The 20,430-nt window shown below is 45.5% G+C and overlaps 1 protein-coding gene and 1 pseudogene across 1 annotated transcript in view; one reads left to right on the top strand and one right to left on the bottom strand.

Moving 5' to 3' along the window:
* Nucleotides 1-20,430, top strand: part of LOC126184830 (organic cation transporter protein-like) — a 185,464-nt gene that overhangs the window by 59,993 nt on the left and 105,041 nt on the right. The window lies entirely within an intron of this gene.
* LOC126185537 (5S ribosomal RNA) lies at nucleotides 9,667-9,784 on the bottom strand (annotated as a pseudogene).

The following is a 20,430-nucleotide window of genomic DNA, read 5'->3' on the forward strand; positions in this document are numbered from 1 at the left end:
TTTTTAGCAAACAGCACACAGCATGTTGTTCTCAATGGAGAGACGTCTACAGACGTCAAAGTAACCTCTGGCGTGCCACAGGGGAGTGTTATGGGACCATTGCTTTTCACAATATATATAAATGACCTAGTAGACAGTGTCCGATGTTCCATGCGGCTTTTCGCGGATGGTGATGTAGTATACAGAGAAGTTGCAGCATTAGCAAATTGCAGCGAAATGCAGGAAGATCTGCAGCGGATAGGCACTTGGTGCAGGGACTGGCAACTGACCCTTAACATAGACAAATGTAATGTATTGCGGATACTTAGAAAGAAGGATCCTTCATTGTATGATTATATGATAGCGGAATAAACACTGGTAGCAGTACTTCTGTAAAATTTCTGGTAGTATGCGTACGGAACGATTTGAAGTGGAAGGATCATATAAAATTAATTGTTGGTAAGGTGGGTGCCAGGTTGAGATTCATTGAGGGAGTCCTTAGAAAAAGTAGTTCATCAACAAAGATGGCGGCTTACAAAACACTCGTTCGACCTATTCTTGAGTATTGCTCATCAGTGTTGGATCCGTACCAGGTCGGGTTGACGGAGGAGATAGAGAAGATCCGAAGAAGACCGGCGCGTTTCGTCACAGGGTTATGTGGTAAGCGTGATAGCGTTACGGAGATGTTTAGCGAACTCAAGTGGCAGACTCTGCAAGAGAGGCGCTCTGCATCGCGGTGTAGCTTGCTGTCCAGGTTTCGAGAGGGTGCGTTTCTGGATGAGGTATCGAATATATTGCTTCCCCCTACTTATACCTCCCGAGGAGATCACGAATGTAAAATCAGAGAGATTCGAGAGCGCACGGAGGCTTTCCGGCAGTCGTTCTTCCCGCGAACCATACGCGACTGCAACAGGAAAGGGAGGTAATGACAGTGACACGTGAAGTGCCCTCCGCCACACACTGTTGGGTGGCTTGCGGGGTGTAGTTGTAGATGAGAATCTCACTAAAATAACCACTGGCTTCCCCACTGCATTTCCCCCAATGAAAATACTTTGAACAAATCCCACAACGTAACCCACTACTTACAAACCTACGACAGAGCCCACGCTTCTCACTCATGGTGAAATTTTACTGTTACTGAGAAAAACTATACGTCTACGTTACCAAAGTTCAGTTACACCATTAGAACTATTTATAGAATAATGGTCTCCAAATTTTCTGCCTACTCAGAAAGCAACTACACTCCTGGAAATTCAAATAAGAACACCGTGAATTCATTGTCCCAGGAAGGGGAAACTTTATTGACACATTCCTGGGGTCAGATACATCACATGATCACACTGACAGAACCACAGGCACATAGACACAGGCAACAGAGCATGCACAATGTCGGCACTAGTACAGTGTATATCCACCTTTCGCAGCAATGCAGGCTGCTATTCTCCCATGGAGACGATCGTAGATATGCTGGATGTAGTCCTGTGGAACGGCTTGCCATGCCATTTCCACCTGGCGCCTCAGTTGGACCAGCGTTCGTGCTGGACGTGCAGACCGCGTGAGACGACGCTTCATCCAGTCCCAAACATGCTCAATGGGGGACAGATCCGGAGATCTTGCTGGCCAGGGTAGTTGACTTACACCTTCTAGAGCACGTTGGGTGGCACGGGATACATGCGGACGTGCATTGTCCTGTTGGAACAGCAAGTTCCCTTGCCGGTCTAGGAATGGTAGAACGATGGGTTCGATGACGGTTTGGATGTACCGTGCACTATTCAGTGTCTCCTCAACGATCACCAGTGGTGTACGGCCAGTGTAGGAGATCGCTCCCCACACCATGATGCCGGGTGTTGGCCCTGTGTGCCTCGGTCGTATGCAGTCCTGATTGTGGCGCTCACCTGCACGGCGCCAAACACGCATACGACCATCATTGGCACCAAGGCAGAAGCGACTCTCATCGCTGAAGACGACACGTCTCCATTCGTCCCTCCATTCACGCCTGTCGCGACACCACTGGAGGCGGGCTGCACGATGTTGGGGCGTGAGCGGAAGACGGCCTAACGGTGTGCGGGACCGTAGCCCAGCTTCATGGAGACGGTTGCGAATGGTCCTCGCCGATACCCCAGGAGCAACAGTGTCCCTAATTTGCTGGGAAGTGGCGGTGCGGTCCCCTACGGCACTGCGTAGGATCCTACGGTCTTGGCGTGCATCCGCGCGTCGCTGCGGTCCGGTCCCAGGTCGACGGGCACGTGCACCTTCCGCCGACCACTGGCGACAACATCGATGTACTGTGGAGACCTCACGCGTTGAGCAATTCGGCGGTACGTCCACCCGGCCTCCCGCATGCCCACTATACGCCCTCGCTCAAAGTCCGTCAACTGCACATACGGTTCACGTCCACGCTGTCGCGGCATGCTACCAGTGTTAAAGACTGCGATGGAGCTCCGTATGCCACGGCAAACTGGCTGACACTGACGGCGGCGGTGCATAAATGCTGCGCAGCTAGCGCCATTCGACGGCCAACACCGCGGTTCCTGGTGTGTCCGCTGTGCCGTGCGTGTGATCATTGCTTGTACAGCCCTCTCGCAGTGTCCGGAGCAAGTATGGTGGGTCTGACACACCGGTGTCAATGTGTTCTTTTTTCCGTTTCCAGGAGTGTACTTGTATTAATACTACTACACCACAGCTAATACCAATACCAACAAAAGTTCACTAAATTATTAGCTAAAACCAAAAAAATTCAAACGGCCACTAGAACAATAAACGAGGTTAGAACACTGAATGAAAATTTTACTGAAATATTTCACAAGAAACAATAAGAAACATTAGTTTAAAAGTAAAGCACGAAATTTACTGAACGACTTCAACGCACAGAAAACTCTAAAAAACAGCGCGCGAACGTTTCCAAAAGTTTATTAAATCGTTATTTCGCTACAAACGGCACGAAACACCGCTGAAAATTATTAAATTTAATAACTGTATAACAGTGCACAAATAAGTTTATCAGTACTTATCTTTATAACCGCAACAGCTGCAGTGAATACCGCAAAATGTAAACACACTACTGAGGCGCGAGGCTAAGACGAACGACGTAAGCACACTCACTCCAGTCAATAACAAAGGAAGAATGACTGAGATTAATGAAAATCCACTAATAAGTTACGTTTACAGCGAATATTAAAACAAATAAACTTTAAAATAAGTAACTGAAGACTAAAATTTTATAAAATATTAACGAGCAATTTCAACAGCAGTACAGCACACGTGACGTCACACCAAATTCAGTTTCCATAGATTAAACTAACAACAACCACTTGACATTAACGGCTTTTTGTCGTGGGCAGAGAGAGTTCTGGGCACTCACCCATAAAGCATTGAATACTGTTTCGTCGTATAACAAAACAAAGTCAGTTACCGAGCCAAAATGTGGTGCTACCACCTTGATTATGAACCCAGTAGAAGAACAGCCAGATTATGAGTGCCAAATAGGTTGGAGTAGAAACACGTTCTTTGCTTTAATCTAGAAACCGTCTCAGGTTTCTTTTTTTTTATGAAAAACAGAGAAGGTTCAGAAGTAAATGTAGCATTATGTGGACAAACAGACTAAGAAATCCACTACAGTACAATTACACTATTGACGACAAATCAATACAAGCCGTAACAGTGGTAGAAATACCTTTAAGTAACCATCTGGAATGACCGACTGCATAAATATAATGTACAGAAAATTATAAGGTTAGTATTGTTCGTCAGTCTTAGGTCGCATTAACGCAATAGGAAGATAAGATCCAATGCATAGCGGCATATACGCGATCATTTAGTCTGTGTGAGATGGTGAACAAATTACAGTGGTATTAGGATGGAGAGGCAAACCGCACGCATCTTTATCTCTGACCAGTCATTAACCCCATCTGACAGGAATACAATACAATACAACATTTCAGATAAGGGGTGACAGGTGTTTTATAGGCAGTGTTTTTTTTAGTACACTTTCCACATATTCTAAATATTCTTCCAAATAAATGCCGTCTTTGGCTCACCCTTCCACGTGAGATTTAAGATAATGTTCCGACCAACATACATCTCGTGAAATGACCAGATGAGAAAAATCTATAAAATTTGAGCTAATGTGTAGGTTTTCCAGAATCAGAACTACATGTTACCGAACCCTAAGCTCTACAGAGAAAATATTTCGCTATTCATCCCCGCTCCAGATGTTCACTTCCTCAATTACCGCTATATGTAACTACACATTTAGTTTATCACACAAATTGCTTAAATAACAATATTGCGAGGACTGTTAACTCCTACTTGTACTGAATTGACAAAAAAGAAAGGTGCACCACAAAGTAATTATCCGAATGGGACGGTAATCGGTAGATGTGCCGTACATGTTCAGACAAAAAATAATCACAATTTCAAAAAAAGTGGATGATTTATTCAAGAGAAAGAGCTTCACCTACTGGGCAAGTCAGTAACGCGTGGGTTCATCTCTGGCGCTTATGCGAGCGGTTATTGGGCTCGGCATTACCTGATAGAGTTACTGGATGTCCTCTTCTACATCTACAGCCATACTCCGCAAGCCACCTGACGGTGTGAGGCGGAGGGTACTTTGAATACCTCTATCGGTTCTCCCTTGTATTCCAGTCTCGTATTGTTCGTGGAAAGAAAGATTGTCGGTATGCCTCTGTGTGCGCTCTAATCTCTCTGATTTTATCCTCATGGTCTCTTCGCGAGATATACGTAGGAGGGAGCAATATACTGCTTGACTCCATGGTGAAGGTATGTTCTCTAAACTTCAACAAAAGCCGTACCGAGCTACTGAGCGTCTCTCTTGCAGAGTCTTCCACTTGAGTTTATCTATCATCTCCATAACGCTTCCGCGGGTACTAAATGATCCTGTAACGAAGCGCGTTGCTCTCCGTTGGATCTTCTCTACCTCTTCTATCAACCCTATCTGGTGCGGATCCCACACAGGTGAGCAGTATTCAAGTAGTGGGCGAACAAGTGTACTGTAACCTATTTCCTTTGTTTTTGGATTTCATTTCCTTAGTATTCTCCCAATGAATCTCAGTCTGGCATCTGCTTTACCGACGATTAATTTTATATGGTCATTGCATTTTAAATCACTCCTAATACCTACTCCCAGATAATTTATGGAATTAACCGCTTCCAGTTGCTGACCTGCTATATTGTAGCTAAATGATAAAGGATCTTTTCCTTCTATGTATTCGCAGCACGTTACACTTGTCTACATTGAGATTCAATTGCCATTCCCTGCACCATGCGCCAATACGTTGCAGATCCTCCTGCATTTTAGTACAATTTTCCATTGCTACAACCTCTCGATATACTACAGCATCATCCACAAAAAGCCTCAGTGAACTTCCGATGCTATCCACAAGGTCATTTATATATATTGTGAATAGCAACGGTCCTACGACACTCCCCTGCGGCACACCTGAAATCATTCTTACTTCGGAAGACTTCTCTCCATTGAGAATGACATGCTGCGTTCTGTTATCTAGGAACTCTTCAATCCAACCACACAATTGGTCTGATAGTGCCTATGCTCTTACTTTGTTCATTAAACGACTGTGGGGAACTGTATCAAACGCCTTGCGGAAGTCAAGAAACACGGCATCTACCTGGGAACCCGTGTCTATTGCCCTCTGAGTCTCGTGTACGAATAGCGCGAGCTGGGTTTCACACGATCGTCTTTTTCGAAACCCATGCTGATTCCTACAGAGTATATTTCTAGTCTCCAGAAAAGTCATTATACCCGAACATAATACGTGTTCCAAAACTCTACAACTGATCGAAGTTAGAGATATAGGTCTATAGTTCTGCACATCTGTTCGACGTCCCTTCTTGAAAACGGGAATGATCTGTGCCCTTTTCCAATCCTTTGGAACGCTACGCTCTTCTAGAGACCTACGGTACACCGCTGCAAAAAGGGGGGCGAGTTCCTTCGCGTACTCTGTGTAAAATCGAACTGGTATCTTATCAGGTCCAGTGGCCTTTCCTCTTTTGAGCGATTTTAATTGTTTTTCTATCCCTCTGTCATCTATTTCGATATCTACCATTTTGTCATCCGTGCGACAATCTAGAGAAGGAACTACAGTGCAGCCTTCCTCTGTGAAACAGCTTTGGAAAAAGACATTTAGTATTTCGGCCTTTAGTCTGTCATCCTCTGTTTCAGTACCATTTTGGTCACAGAGTGTCTGGACATTTTGTTTTGATCCACCTACCGCTTTGACATAAGACCAAAATTGCTTAGGATTTTCTGCCAAGTCAGTACATAGAACTTCACTTTCGAATTCATTGAACGCCTCCTGCATAGCCTCTTGAGGAATATCATACCAAATTCTGTCCAACTGGCGCATTAGATCGTCGAAATTCCGAGTTGATAGGAGGGTCCTGCCCATAATGCTCAAAACTCGGTCTGGCAGCTCACTGACTGGAGTAGAATTGTCTTTAGTGATGCGTCCCGCTTCGAAGTGAGCCCCAATAACCAGCGAAGACGTGTCTGGAGATGCCCACAACAGCGGTGGGATGCCAACTTGATTGTCACCCATCATATGGCCCGACTACCAAGAGTGACGCTACGGGGTGCCATTTCCTTTCCTCTGGTTTGCATCCGCGGCCCACATACTGGACAGCGGTACTTCGACGACATTTCACGACCCGTTTTGTTGGCCTTCATGGCAAGCCATCCTAGGCTTACATTCCAGCAATATAATGACTGCTCTCACACGGAGGGAGTTTCTACTGCTTGTCTTCGTGCTTGCCAAACCCTGCCTTGGCCAGTAAGGTAGCAGAATCCCTCCTCAAGTGAAAATGTTTGGATCATTGTGGGCAGGGCCTTTCTACCAGTTCGGGTTTTGACGATATAACGCACCAGTATGACAGTATATAGCACGATATCTCTCAGGAGGACATCTAACAACACTGTCAATCAGTGCCAAGCCAAGTAAATGCCTACATAAGGGCTAAATGTTAATAAATACGTTATGGAATTGTTCAATTTGTGAAGCGCCCACTCTTTAGTAAATCATTCAACTTTTCTGAAATTGTAATCATTTGTCTGTAAATGTACGTCACATCTGACGATTTCCGTCCCATTCGGGTAATTCCTCCATGGTGGGTCATTTTCTTCTTGTCTCAGAATGTATGTACAGGGTTATTACAAATGACTGAAGCGATTTCACAGCTCTACAATAACTTTATTATTTGAGTATTTGAGATATTTTCACAATGCTTTGCTTTTTTTTAGGCAATCACAAATGTTCGATATGTGCCCCTTTAGTGATTCGGCAGACATCAAGCCGATAATCAAGTTCCTCCCACACTCGGCGCAGCATGTCCCCATCAATGAGCATCGTTGATGCGAGCTCGCAGTTCTGGCACGTTTCTTGGTAGAGGAGGTTTAAACACTGAATCTTTCACATAACTCCACAGAAAGAAATCGCATGGGGTTAAGTCGGGAGAGCGTGGAGGCCGTGACATGAATTGCTGATCGTGATCTCCACCACGACCGATCCATCGGTTTTCCAATCTCCTGTTTAAGAAATGCCGAACATCATGATGGAAGTGCGGTGGAGCACCATCCTGTTGAAAGATGAAGTCGGCGCTGTCGGTCACCAGTTCTGGCATGAGCCAATTTTCCAGCATGTCCGGATACACGTGTCCTGTAACGTTTTTTTCGCAGAGGAAAAAGGGGCCGTAAACTTTAAACCGTGAGATTGCACAAAACACGTTAACTTTTGGTGAATTGCGAATTTGCTGCACGAATGCGTGAGGATTCTCTACCGCCCAGATTCGCACATTGTGTCTGTTCACTTCACCATTAAGAAAAAATGTTGCTTCATCACTGAAAACAAGTTTCGCACTGAACGCATCCTCTTCCATGAGCTGTTGCAACTGCGCCGAAAATTCAAAGCGTTTGACTTTGTCATCGGGTGTCAGGGCTTGTAGCAATTGTAAACGGTAAGGCTTCTGCTTTAGCCTTTTCGTAAGATTTTCCAAACCGTCGGCTGTGGTACGTTTAGCTCCCTGCTTGCTTTATTCGACGACTTCCGCGGGCTACGCGTGAAACTTGCCCGCACGCGTTCAACCGTTTCTTCGCTCACTGCAGGCCGACCCGTTGATTTCCCCTTACAGAGGCATCCAGAAGCTTTAAACTGCGTATACCATCGCCGAATGGAGTTAGCAGTTGGTGGATCTTTGTTGAGCTTCGTCCTGAAGTGTCGTTGCACTGTTATGACTGACTGATGTGAGTGCATTTCAAGCACGACATACGCTTTCTCGGCTCCTGTCGCCATTTTGTCTCACTGCGCTCTCGAGCGCTCTGGCGGCAGAAACCTGAAGTGCGGCTTCAGCTGAACAAAACTTTATGAGTTTTTCTACGTATCTGTAGTGTGTCGTGACCATATGTCAATGAATGGAGCTACAGTGAATTTATGAAATCGCTTCAATCATTTGTAATAGCCTTGTAGGTAGTTGTACTGGTATACACAGGTTTTCTGTGCGTTAGTGTTTGCTGCCCCTGGGTAATGGAAATGAGCGTTTGGCGTCATTGGCCGGGAGGCCCCTTGCGGGGCAGGTCCGGCCGCCTTGGTGCAGGTCTTATTACATTCGACGCCACATTGGGCGACCTGCGCGCCAGATGGGGGGGGGGGGGGGGGGGCTTAGGACGGCAGTCCGTCACGCTGACTATTCAGCTGTCCAGCCCGATAGCTGAGAGGTCGCCGGCACAGTAACTCAGCGTGTTCGGTCAGAGGGTTACGTGCCGTCTGTAATAAATAACTTAGTTAATCGATCGTCAACGAACTTAAACGAATGTCTTATGACGTCCGCCCCGAGCAGACGCAGCGAAGAAAATGAGATAAAAAAAAAAGGTCAGCGTGACGGATTGCCGCCCTATGGGCCCGGGTTCGATTCCGGCTGGATCGGTGATTTTATCCGCTCAGGAACTGGGTGTTGTGTTGTCTTCATCATCATTTCAACCCCATCCAGCGCGCAGGTCGCCCAATGTGGCGTCGAATGTAATAAGACCTGCACCAAGGCGGCCGGACCTGCCCTGTAAGGGGACTCCCGGCCAATGACGCCCAATGCTCATTTCCATATTACCATTCAGCTATCGGGGCGGACTGCCGCTGGGTGGAAGCTGGCTACAGGATGCAGAAGGGGCGATGCTGGCCGTGGTCCAGTGACGGTTGCGATAAGGTGATGGAATCCAGCAGGCCTCCGTCTCGAATGGTGACAATTGCCTCGTGTCCAGTAATGGCCGAGGTGACCAAGACTCGATAGCACCACATATTAATCGGAGTGATGTCATTCTGACGTCAACATCCCCTCGGATAAGATCTCGAGTAGAAAAGAAAAACTCCGAGGGTAATATTTTAATACGTGGGCGTTCTATAAATAATGCAACACTCTTTTTTCTCGGCCAATTACAGTTCAAAACATACGAAATTTGTTGCAGTACCACTCCGTCTATATGCCACAAGTGGCTCATCGGGACCATCCGACCGCCGTGTCATCCTCAGAGAAGGACGCGGATAGGATGGGCGTGGGGTCAGCACACCGCTCTCCCGGTCGTTATGATGGTATTCTTGACCGAAGCCGCTACTATTCGGTCGAGTAGCTCCTTTATTGACATCACGAGGCTGAGTGTACCCCGAAAAATGGCAACAGCGCATGACGGCCTGGATGGTCACCCATCCAAGTGCTGACCACGCCCGACAGCGCTTAACTTCGGTGATCTCACGGGAACCGGTGTATCCACTGCGGCAAGGCCGTTGCCAAATTTGTTGCAGTACATAGTGGAATATTACCGTTTCAGCACCTATAGCTTCACGAAGTTCCGGTAGGTGGTAGCGCTATACGTAGCTTACAAAATTGCGGCTTTAATGAAGAGACGTTCAAAGCAGAGCGCTGTCATTGAGTTTCTATTGGCGGTAAACCAGAGTATCGCAAATACTCAAAGGCGCTTGCAAAATGTCTACAGAGGCATGTCTGTGAACAAAAACACGGTAAATCGTTGGGCGAGATGTTTGTGATCATCGCAACAAGGTTGATCAAACCTGCCCGATCTCCTGCGTGCTGGCCGGCCGCAGACACGTGTGACTCTCGAGGTGACCGAGGGATACCAATCACACACCTTGTTACACACCACGACGTCTCTGTCGGTAGTGCAGACACTCCAGTACACCAGTTGGGGTTGGTTCAAATGGCTCTGAGCACTATGGGACTTAATATCTGAGGTCATCAGTCCCCTAGAACTTAGAACTGCTTAAACCTAACTAACCTAAGGACATCACACGCATCCATGCCCGAGGCAGGATTCAAACTTGCGACAGTAGCAGCAGCGCGGTTCCGGACTGAAGCGCCTAGAACCGCTCGGCCACTCCGGCTGGCCCAGTTGGGGTACTCAGAGGTGTGCGCCGACTGGGTCCCTCGCCGCCTGACGAAAGATCACGAGGAGCAATGAAGCTGTGTGAAGCTGCTTGCGCGTTACGTGGCTGATCGTGACGATTACTTATTGAACATCGCCAGAAGCGATGAAACATGGGTTCATCACTACGAACCGGAAACAAAACGGCAATCCATGGAGTGGCGCCACACCACTTCTCTTCCGAAGAAAAAGTTCAAAGTTGCACCCCACCCGTTAAAGTAATGGCGACGGTCTTCTGGGTCTCCAAAAGGGTTATTCTGTTTGGTGATCTTCCTCATGGTGCAACGATCGACTCTTAAGTGAAACTTCCTGGCTGATTAAAACTGTGTGCCGAACCGAGACTCGACCTCGGGACCTTTGCCTTTCGCGGAGAAGTGCTCTACCGAATGAGCTACCCAGGCACGACTCACGCCTCGTCCTCACCTTCGGTAGAGCACTTGCCCGCGAAAGACAAAGGTCCCGAGTTTGAGTCTCGGTCCGGAACACATTTTTAATTTGCCAGGAAGTTTCATATCAGCGCACACTCCGCTGCAGAGTGAAAATATCATTATGGCAACATCCATCAGGCTGTGGCAAAAACATGTCTCCGCAATATCCTTTCTTTCAGGGGTGCTAGTTCTGCAAGGTTCGCACGAGGGCTTCTGTAAAGTTTAGAAGGTAGGAGACGAGGCACTGGCAGAAGTAAAGCTGTGAGGACGGGGCGTGACTCGTGCTTGGGTAGCTCTTTCGGTAGAGCACTTGCCCGCGAAAGGCAAAGGTCCCGAGTTCGAGTCTCTGTCCGGCACACGGTTTTAATATGCCCGGAAGTTTCATATCAGCGCACAATCCGCTGCAGAGTGAAAATATCATTATGGCAACATCCATCGGGCTGTGGCAAAACCATGTCTCCGCAATATCCTTTCTTTCAGGGGTGCTAGCTCTGCAAGGTTCGCAGGAGGGCTTCTGTAAAGTTTAGAAGGTAGGAGACGAGGCACTGGCAGAAGTAAAGGTGTGAGGACGGGGCGAGAATCGTGCTTGGGTAGCTCTTTCGGTAGAGCACTTGCCCGCGAAAGGCAAAGGTCCCGAGTTCGAGTCCCGGTCCGGCACACGGTTTTAATATGCCAGGAAGTTTCATATCAGCGCACACTCCGCTGCAGAGTGAAAATCTCATTCTGGAAACTCGTAAGTGTATTGTTCTACCCTCAGGACATTGAAGAAATAACTTGAGCGTGGTCGAGCCACAAAAATTCGAAAAAACATTTCCTTATCCATGTCAATGTAAGGTCTGACAATTCTGAGCACCCGTAAGGAGCTCACATAACTTCATAGGACTGTCCTTCCTCATCCACTCTACAGCCCGAATCTCGCACGTTCCGACTTCCAACTGTATGGCCCAGAGAAAGATGGACTCCGCGGGAAGCAGTACGTGGATGATGGGGAGGTTATTGATGCAGTAAGACGTTGGCCACGACGTCGCTCAGTAGAGTGGTACCATGCAGATATACACGCCCTTCCAGTAAGGCTGCGTAACCTTTGGTGACATTAAAAGCAACGGTGGTAACATTAAGAGTGCAACGGGAATTCCACTGTTAAATGCAAAGGAGAGAGCAGATAGGTGGAAAGAATACATTGAAAGCCTCTATGAGGGTGAAGATTTGTCTGATGTGATAGAAGGAGAAACAGGAGTCGATTTAGAAGAGATAGGCGATCCAGTATTAGAATCGGAATTTAAAAGAGCTTTGGAGGACTTACGGTCAAATAAGGCAGAAGGGATAGATAACATTCCATCAGAATTTCTAAAATCATTGGGGGAAGTGGCAACAAAACGACTTTTCACGTTGGTGTGTAGAATATATGAGTCTGGCGATATACCATCTGACTTTCGGAAAAGCATCATCCACACAATTCCGAAGACGGCAAGAGCTGACAAGTGCGAGAATTATCGCACGATCAGCTTAACAGCTCATGCATCGAAGCTGCTTACAAGAATAATATACAGAAGAACGGAAAAGAAAATTGAGAATGCGCTAGGTGACGATCAGTTTGGCTTTAGGAAACGTAAAGGGACGAGAGAGGCAATTGTGACGTTACGGCTAATAATGGAAGCAAGGCTAAAGAAAAATCAAGACACTTTCATAGGATTTGTCGACCTGGAAAAAGCGTTCGACAATATAAAATGGTGCAAGCTGTTCGAGATTCTGAAAAAAGTAGGGGTAAGCTATAGGGAGAGACGGGTCATATACAATATGTACAACAACCAAGAGGGAATAATAAGAGTGGACGATCAAGAACGAAGTGCTCGTATTAAGAAGGGTGTAAGACACGGCTGTAGCCTTTCGCCCCTACTCTTCAATCTGTACATCGAGGAAGCAATGATGGAAATAGAAGAAAGGTTCAGGAATGGAATTAAAGTACAACGTGAAAGGATATCAATGATACGATTCGCTGATGACATTGCTATCCTGAGTGAAAGTGAAGAAGAATTAAATTATCTGCTGAACGGAATGAACAGTCTAATGTGTACACAGTATGGTTTGAGAGTAAATCGGAGAAAGACGAAGGTAATGAGAAGTAGTAGAAATGAGAACAGCGAGAAACTTAACATTAGGATTGATGGTCACGAAGCCAATGAAGTTAAGGAATTCTGCTACCTAGGCAGTAAAATAACCAATGACGGACGGAGCAAGGAGGACATCAAAAGCAGACTCGCTATGGCAAAAAAGGCATTTCTGGCCAAGAGAAGTCTACTGATATCAAATACCGGCCTTAATTTGAGGAAGAAATTTCTGAGGATGTACGTCTGGACTACAGCATTGTATGGTAGTGAAACATGGACTGTGGGAAAACCGGAACAGAAGAGAATCGAAGCATTTGAGATATGGTGCTATAGACGAATGTTGAAAATTAGGTGGACTGATAAGGTAAGGAATGAGGAGGTTCTACGCAGAATCGGAGAGGAAAGGAATATGTGGAAAACACTGGTAAGGAGAAGGGACAGGATGATAGGTCATCTGCTAAGACATGAGGGAATGACTTCCATGGTACTAGAGGGAGCTGTAGAGGGCAAAAACTGTAGAGGAAGACAGAGATTGGAATACGTCAAGCAAATAATTGAGGACATACGTTCCAAGTGCTACTCTGAGATGAAGAGGTTAGCACAGGAAAGGAATTCGTGGCGGGCCGCATCAAACCAGTCAGTAGACTGATGACCAAAAAAAAAGGCCGTCGTATTGAACGCAGATTGCACTACTGGCCATTAAAATTGCTACACCACGAAGATGACGTGCTACAGACGCGAAATTTAACCAACAGGAAGAAGATGCTGTGATATGCAAATGATTAGCTTTTCAGAGCATTCACACAAGGTTGGCGCCGGTGGCGACACCTACAAAGTGCTGAAATGAGGAAAGTTTCCAACCGATTTCTCATACACAAACAGCAGTTGACCGGCGTTGCCTGGTGAAACGTTGTTGTGATGCCTCGTGTAAGGAGGAGAAATGCGTACCATCACGTTTCCGACTTTGATAAAGGTCGGATTGTAGCCTATCGCGATTGCGGTTTATCGTATCGCGACATTGCTGCTCGCGTTGGTCGAGATCCAATGACTGTTAGCGGAATATGGAATCGGTGGGTTCAGGAGGGTAATACGGAACGCCGTGCTGGATCTCAACTGCCTCGTATCGTTAGCAGTCGAGATTACAGGCATCTTATCCGCATGACTGTAACGGATAGTGCAGCCACGTCTCGATCCCTGAGTCAACAGATGGGGACGTTTGCAAGACAACAACCATCTGCACGAACAGTTCGACGACCTTTGCAGCAGCATGGAGTATCAGCACGTAGACTATGGCTGCGGTTACCCTTGACGCTGCATCATAGACAGGACGGCCTGCAATGGTGTACTCAACGACGAACCTGGGTGCACGAATGGCAAAACGTCACTTTTTCGGATGAATCCAGGTTCTGTTTACAGCATCATGATGGTCGCATCCGTTTTTGGCGACATCGCGGTGAACGCACTTGGAAGCGTGTATTCGTCATCGCCATACTGGCGTATCACCCGGCTTGATGGTATGGAGTGCCATCGGTTACACGTCTCGGTCACCTCTTGTTCGCATTGACGGCACTTTGAACAGTAAACGTTACATTTCAGATGTGTTACGACCCGTGGCTCTACCCTTCATTCGAGCCCTGCGAACCCTATATTTCAGCAGGATAATGCACAACCGCATGTTGCAGGTCCTGTACGGGCCTTTCTTGATACAGAAAAAGTTCGACTGCTGCCCTGGCCAGCGCATTCTCCAGATCTCTCACCAGCTGAAAACGTCTGGTCAATGGTGGCCGAGCAACTGGCTCGTCACAAAACGCCAGTCACTACTCTTCATGAACTGTGGTATCGTGTTGAAGCTGCATGGGCAGTGTACCTGTACACGCCATCCAAGCTCTGTTTGACTCAATGCCCAGGCGTATCAAGGCCGTTATTACTGCCAGAGGTGGTTGCTCTGGGTACTGATTTCTCAGGATCTATGCACCCAAATTGCGTGAAAATGTAATCACATGTCAGTTCTAGTATAATATATTTGTCCAATGAATACCCGTTTATCATCTGCATTTCTTCTTGGTGTAGCAGTTTTAATGTCCAGTAGTGTATGTTGGTTAGATTCCCGGGGGGGGGACTGGGATTTTCTATGCCTCGTGATGACTGGGTGTTGTGTGATGTGCTTAGGTTAGTTAGGTTAAAGTATTTCTAAGTTCTAGGGGACTGATGACCATATATGTTAAGTCCCATAGTGCTCAGAGCCATATTTTTTGTATGTTGGAAAATAAGGTTTTGTAGCCAAAAGAGCGTGGAATAATATGGTGTATTGGAATTATGAATAAAACCACGGAGCTTTTAGAAAAAAATTGTGTTCTATTACTTATTGAATGCCCCTCCTATATAAACGCCGATAATTCTCTTCCCCTCCAAGTAGACATTTTGACGGTGTAGAATAGTTGTGTGCATATAAAGCAGATTCAGGTTGATTGCCGTAAGAGACACATTTGATTACAGATCTCTCATCGCTGATTAATCATCAGAAGCATCACAAATAGATCTGGGGCTAGCTGTACATGTCGCTTTCGGACATTATTCCCACAAAATGGTCATTCCCATAACGGTCTTAAACCTTCCCCTATTACTCCTTTAAGTATTGTTAACGTGTTACGCATACGCAAAAGAAAAAGTGGAAATGAAGGAGAGATCAAGAACTGGAGTAATTTGGCGGAAACAGCTAGCATAATAGAAGAATTTAAACTTTTACTGGGAAAAGAGTAGACCACTGCAGCAATGAGGGTAAGGCGTACATATTACTTTAAACAGTGTAATGAGAACTTTGGCTACGACTGTGGCATAGAGAATACCAGCAGTTACTGTTAATAGCAATGAAAAAGGGACATACGTTGGAGCTACTGCAGAAATCTGTGGATCCGCGGACGTTTAGTATATTAGAGAGCACTAAGACTTTTTTTACAAACAGCCATTCACATCTGTATTCCCTTGAAAAAGGTATTTACAGTACATCAAAATATGGTTCTCATCAGCCTGGGACTCTCACCAAGTTAGATTAACAGAATATCCAAAGAAAAGCAGTCATTTACTATTGTCAAGACATATTGGGCCCGCAGTAAACAGTTCTGCATGTATCACTCTACACAACACATCTAATGATGGTATGGCGGTATTATTTCGCCAAATGAGCAAGTTCATGTACTGTTCCAATGGTCGGATACACACAGTACACTGTTTGCCGATAACCAGTCGTCACATGTAGCTTGCTTTTCAGCACATGTGCAATTATAAATGTCTGATCGCTGCCATAGTCGCAGCATTATGGAACTTAATAATGTGGCAGAATTGCTCAGCTGAATGCGTAATAGCGTACTGCTCTGTGCCCACTGGAGTCATAAGAATACACTAAAGACATCAATGCCGTGACACTGTACGTTTTACTTGGAAAGGAAAAAAAAGCGAGCAATAATCATTTAAAGCGCTGAGATGTATCCAGCAGCTGTAAATAAGATAAGGCGAAATCGAGTCATCTGTCGAGAATGATGGCTAGTTATTGCAGAGATTTTTTTTTTTGCTCGCTTTGCATAGGATAAAACGAGAAACGATGGATGGTGGCGTCTGTAAACGGAAAATTTAACTGAAGCGATCAAAGCCTTTTGTACTACACCGATGGATGGAATGGTTCAAATGGCTCTGATCACTGTGGGACCTAATATCTGAGGTCATCAGCCCCCAGAACTTAGAACTACTTGAACCTAACTTACATAAGGACATCACCCCCACATTTTGACATGTTCACCGTCATACTTCACAGCTGCTTTCTGATTTTTTCTTGAAGCTCAGTATTACGTCGCCGATAAACCGTTATCCTCCCATCAGATCGAAATACGTCAGCGAATATAACGTCATTTCAGCACATATTGTCATCTCTAACATACTCTTTGGCAAACAGCATTCTCTTTGAGTTATTTTACTTGTGCAGGGCTTCCGTCTAGCAATACGGCCGTGAAAGTTACCTCCTCTGAGCATGCTCCGTATTTTGCGAGATGCACCTTCTTCCCGATGTCTTTGGCAACCTCCGTAGCGAGTTTTGGAGCACTTAACTTGGGGACAATTTTCGTTTTTCTGATGATATAACACTCCTCTCCATATGTTGTAGATTGTCAATCCTGCCTTTCTCACGGGAACCTTCTGCTTATATGAAAAACTGTACTTTTCTTCATTTGTAACATTCGAGTGATTTTATGACAGCTTTTGCCTTTAGCACTGTGAAAAATTACTAGCTGCCGCTGTTAGAATGTGCTCCCTCTTCCTCTGAGGCCCATCATTACTTCAGCTGTACATACCACGCTACCTCGCTAAATGTTCATGCCCTCGTGGTCCGTGGCTTTTACGCACACGACCCCTGCAGAACAACTTGGGTGTGTCCGAATAACTTTGTTCACATACGTTAACGGCGTTCTGAGGTTCCAGGGTCACTGGTTGTCCTCTGTTTCCCAAACGTAAACATTTTACCGTGGTGTTGACTCTGTCGAACATGGATATTAACAACTAGTTTGCGTGCACACTATTTTCTTTGAACCATAAGGCCAGTGTGTCGCTAAGCCTAGTTATTAATGAGTATCCGAAGAATTACGTGAGTTATTGTAGCTGATATAGAAATTTTTAAAAAAAATCTGGGTAAGTACGAGTAAGACTCACGCACCGTGTTTCCATAGAAACTTAATTATGTATATACACAGTTCACCTATCCCTGGACTCTAGAACATCAACGATTTTTGCCTGTTATTGATATCTATGCCGGCAAGATATCAAAGTATGTGACATAAGTGGCCGTATCTTTTGATTGCATGACGTAGAACCTTAAATTTCTTACACCGCCAAGGAACGATAGACGCTAGCATGTGACATAAATCTCAATTTTATACGTCTACCCGTTCCTGAGAGAAAAGGGTCAACATATGAAGAGACGGACAGTCGAATAACAAATGACCAAACAAACTATTTTTTTCGAGTGATACAGATACAAATTAAAAAGAATTTTTCCCCTTACTTGTACAGTGAAACTTTGCTCCTTGCCAAATTTCATGATTGTAGGTCAACGGGAAGTAGCCCTATAGGTTTTGATGAGCGTTTTTCCGGGTATCAAAATATGGGACGTAAATGCCCATACTTCTGATTTCTTTGCCTCAGAAGCTCTAATGTTTTACCTCGCTTAAGGTCTGTAGATCTTAGTATGTGACATAAATCTCAACTTCATGCGTGTACCCGTTCCTGAGAATAAGGTATCGTAACAGAGCAACGGACAGATATACGGATAACAAATGGCACAAAAGTATTTTTTTCGTGTGATATAATTACAAATTAACAATTTTCTGATTTTTTCCCTTTACATGTACTGTGGAACCTTGCTTCCTGCCAAATTTCGTGATCCTAGGTGAATGGGAAGTAGTCTATAGGTTTGGACTGCATTGAAGTACAGTCCTAACTTTTCTACATCGTTAGGAATCACAGACCTCAGTATGTGACAAATTTCAGCTTCCCAAGTCTATCCGTTCCTGAGACAAAGGGGTCTTAACAGTCGGGCAGACAGACAGATGGATAACGAAGTTATACTGTAAGAATTCCGTTTTTATCGACCGAAGTACGGAAGCCTAAAAACAAGTATACTTTGCTTAATTTCATTCCAAAATATCAAACCGAATAATTTTTTGTTGACATCTCATCTAGCCAAGCTAAAGTTTTCCGAATCTCAAACCGTGTAATAGGAATTATCTGTGATGTAGTTCATGAACGTGGTGCAGAAGCCTGTTTAGGGGACTAGGAAATACTAACTACTGCTTCCCAGTATATTTATTCTTTAATGAATGTGTTTTAACTTAAAATTTATGCTACCGATATCAATAGGGGGTTCAAGACTAGCAGGACGGACACAGAGAAATAAATGAGACTTGACTCATCGTCAAAATAGTACGCCGCACATATAGCATCTGCATCTTCCTCTGCCCAAGCCCCCAAACGAACGAGGCTTCGTTATCACCTCATACCGTAAGCGAAATATGTGTCTCTTCCACAAGAAACGACCACAGAATTGTTGTAGTTTCTTCGCCATGTAGCGGATAAACTTGGGCCACGTAATAAACTTTGCATAAGATATATGTATCCAGTATTCGGACTTTCTGGAGCATCGTAATAGAACGCCTTTCATGCTCTAGTATCGCTCCCTGAATTTTGTCCGTAACGAACTTCCAGTTGAGTGTCGCCATTTTGAGTGGACAACGATCAATGATGATACCGAGAGATGTATGCCGATGCACCGCAGTAGCCCATGGAACAACCGCGTCATCAAAACCTCGCAAGGGAAGAAGCTTGCATTTACCTTCATTAAGTTTAGCACCTGAACTCTGACAAAAATCATCGATTACAGCCTTCAGTCGAGACATTTCAGCAGGATCGCGAAGTAGAACCATCACTTCATCCGCACATGCACGAACAGCTATTGTCCCGCCGGAAAACGTCCAACCTATCAGCTGGGATTCTAGCATCCGAAGCAGGGGCTCCAGAGACAACACAAACAAAGTCATGAACAGCTGGCTTCCTTGAGGCACTTCCCTATGGATATTTACTGGGGGTGTCAGTTGGCCATTAACAACCACCGAAGCCGAAATACCCGTAAACAGATTTGAGAGCACTCGCCGTGTGTCAACAGTGAAACCAACTGCCTCCAGAATCCGGAGCAGAAAGTCGTGATTAACACTATCAAATGCCTTATCGAAGTCTAGAAAACCAAGGGCACAAAAAACGGACGTTACAGGAGCAACGGAAACCACGTCACGACACTCGACTATACGGTTAAGAATGGTGTGACCAGGTACGCAGCTTTGATGTTTTGCAACAATCGTCTCCATCATAGCCGACATCCTACTGTTAACTGCCCTCGCCACAGTCTTATAATCAAAGTTGAACAAAGTAAGTGGGCAAAAGCTTCAAAGGACAGGCGGTCCAGTGCGTTTCGAGATCAAAAAATTTTTTCCCACTTTGAATAAGGTCGGCACTACTCTACCCTGTAAAACTTCATTCAAAAGGGAGGTAAGGGTGGCACCCAACAGCGCACGTAAAATTCCCTGGGAAGTCCATCTAGACCCGGGGACTTTTGAGAAGGCGATCCCACAATAAGTTCGTACACTTCCTCAGGCTGAAAGGCAGCTAAGAGCGTTGCATTATGGTCAGGTGTAATTGTCGTATCCAAGATGCTGACAAGTGGGTCGTAAAATGTTTCATTGGACTCATCGACGTCATAGATTTCTACATAGCACTGGTGTAAGATACGCACTACATCAGCTTGCGCCATTAGGGTACGTCCATTATTTGTAGTGAGAGAAGCCGGCTGGCGTGGCCGAGCGGTTCTAGGCGCTACAGTCTGGAACCGCGCTACCGCTACGGTCGCAGGTTCGAATCTTGCATC

This window comes from Schistocerca cancellata, chromosome 4, assembly GCF_023864275.1.
Source record: "Schistocerca cancellata isolate TAMUIC-IGC-003103 chromosome 4, iqSchCanc2.1, whole genome shotgun sequence".
Taxonomy (NCBI): Eukaryota; Metazoa; Arthropoda; class Insecta; order Orthoptera; family Acrididae; genus Schistocerca; species Schistocerca cancellata.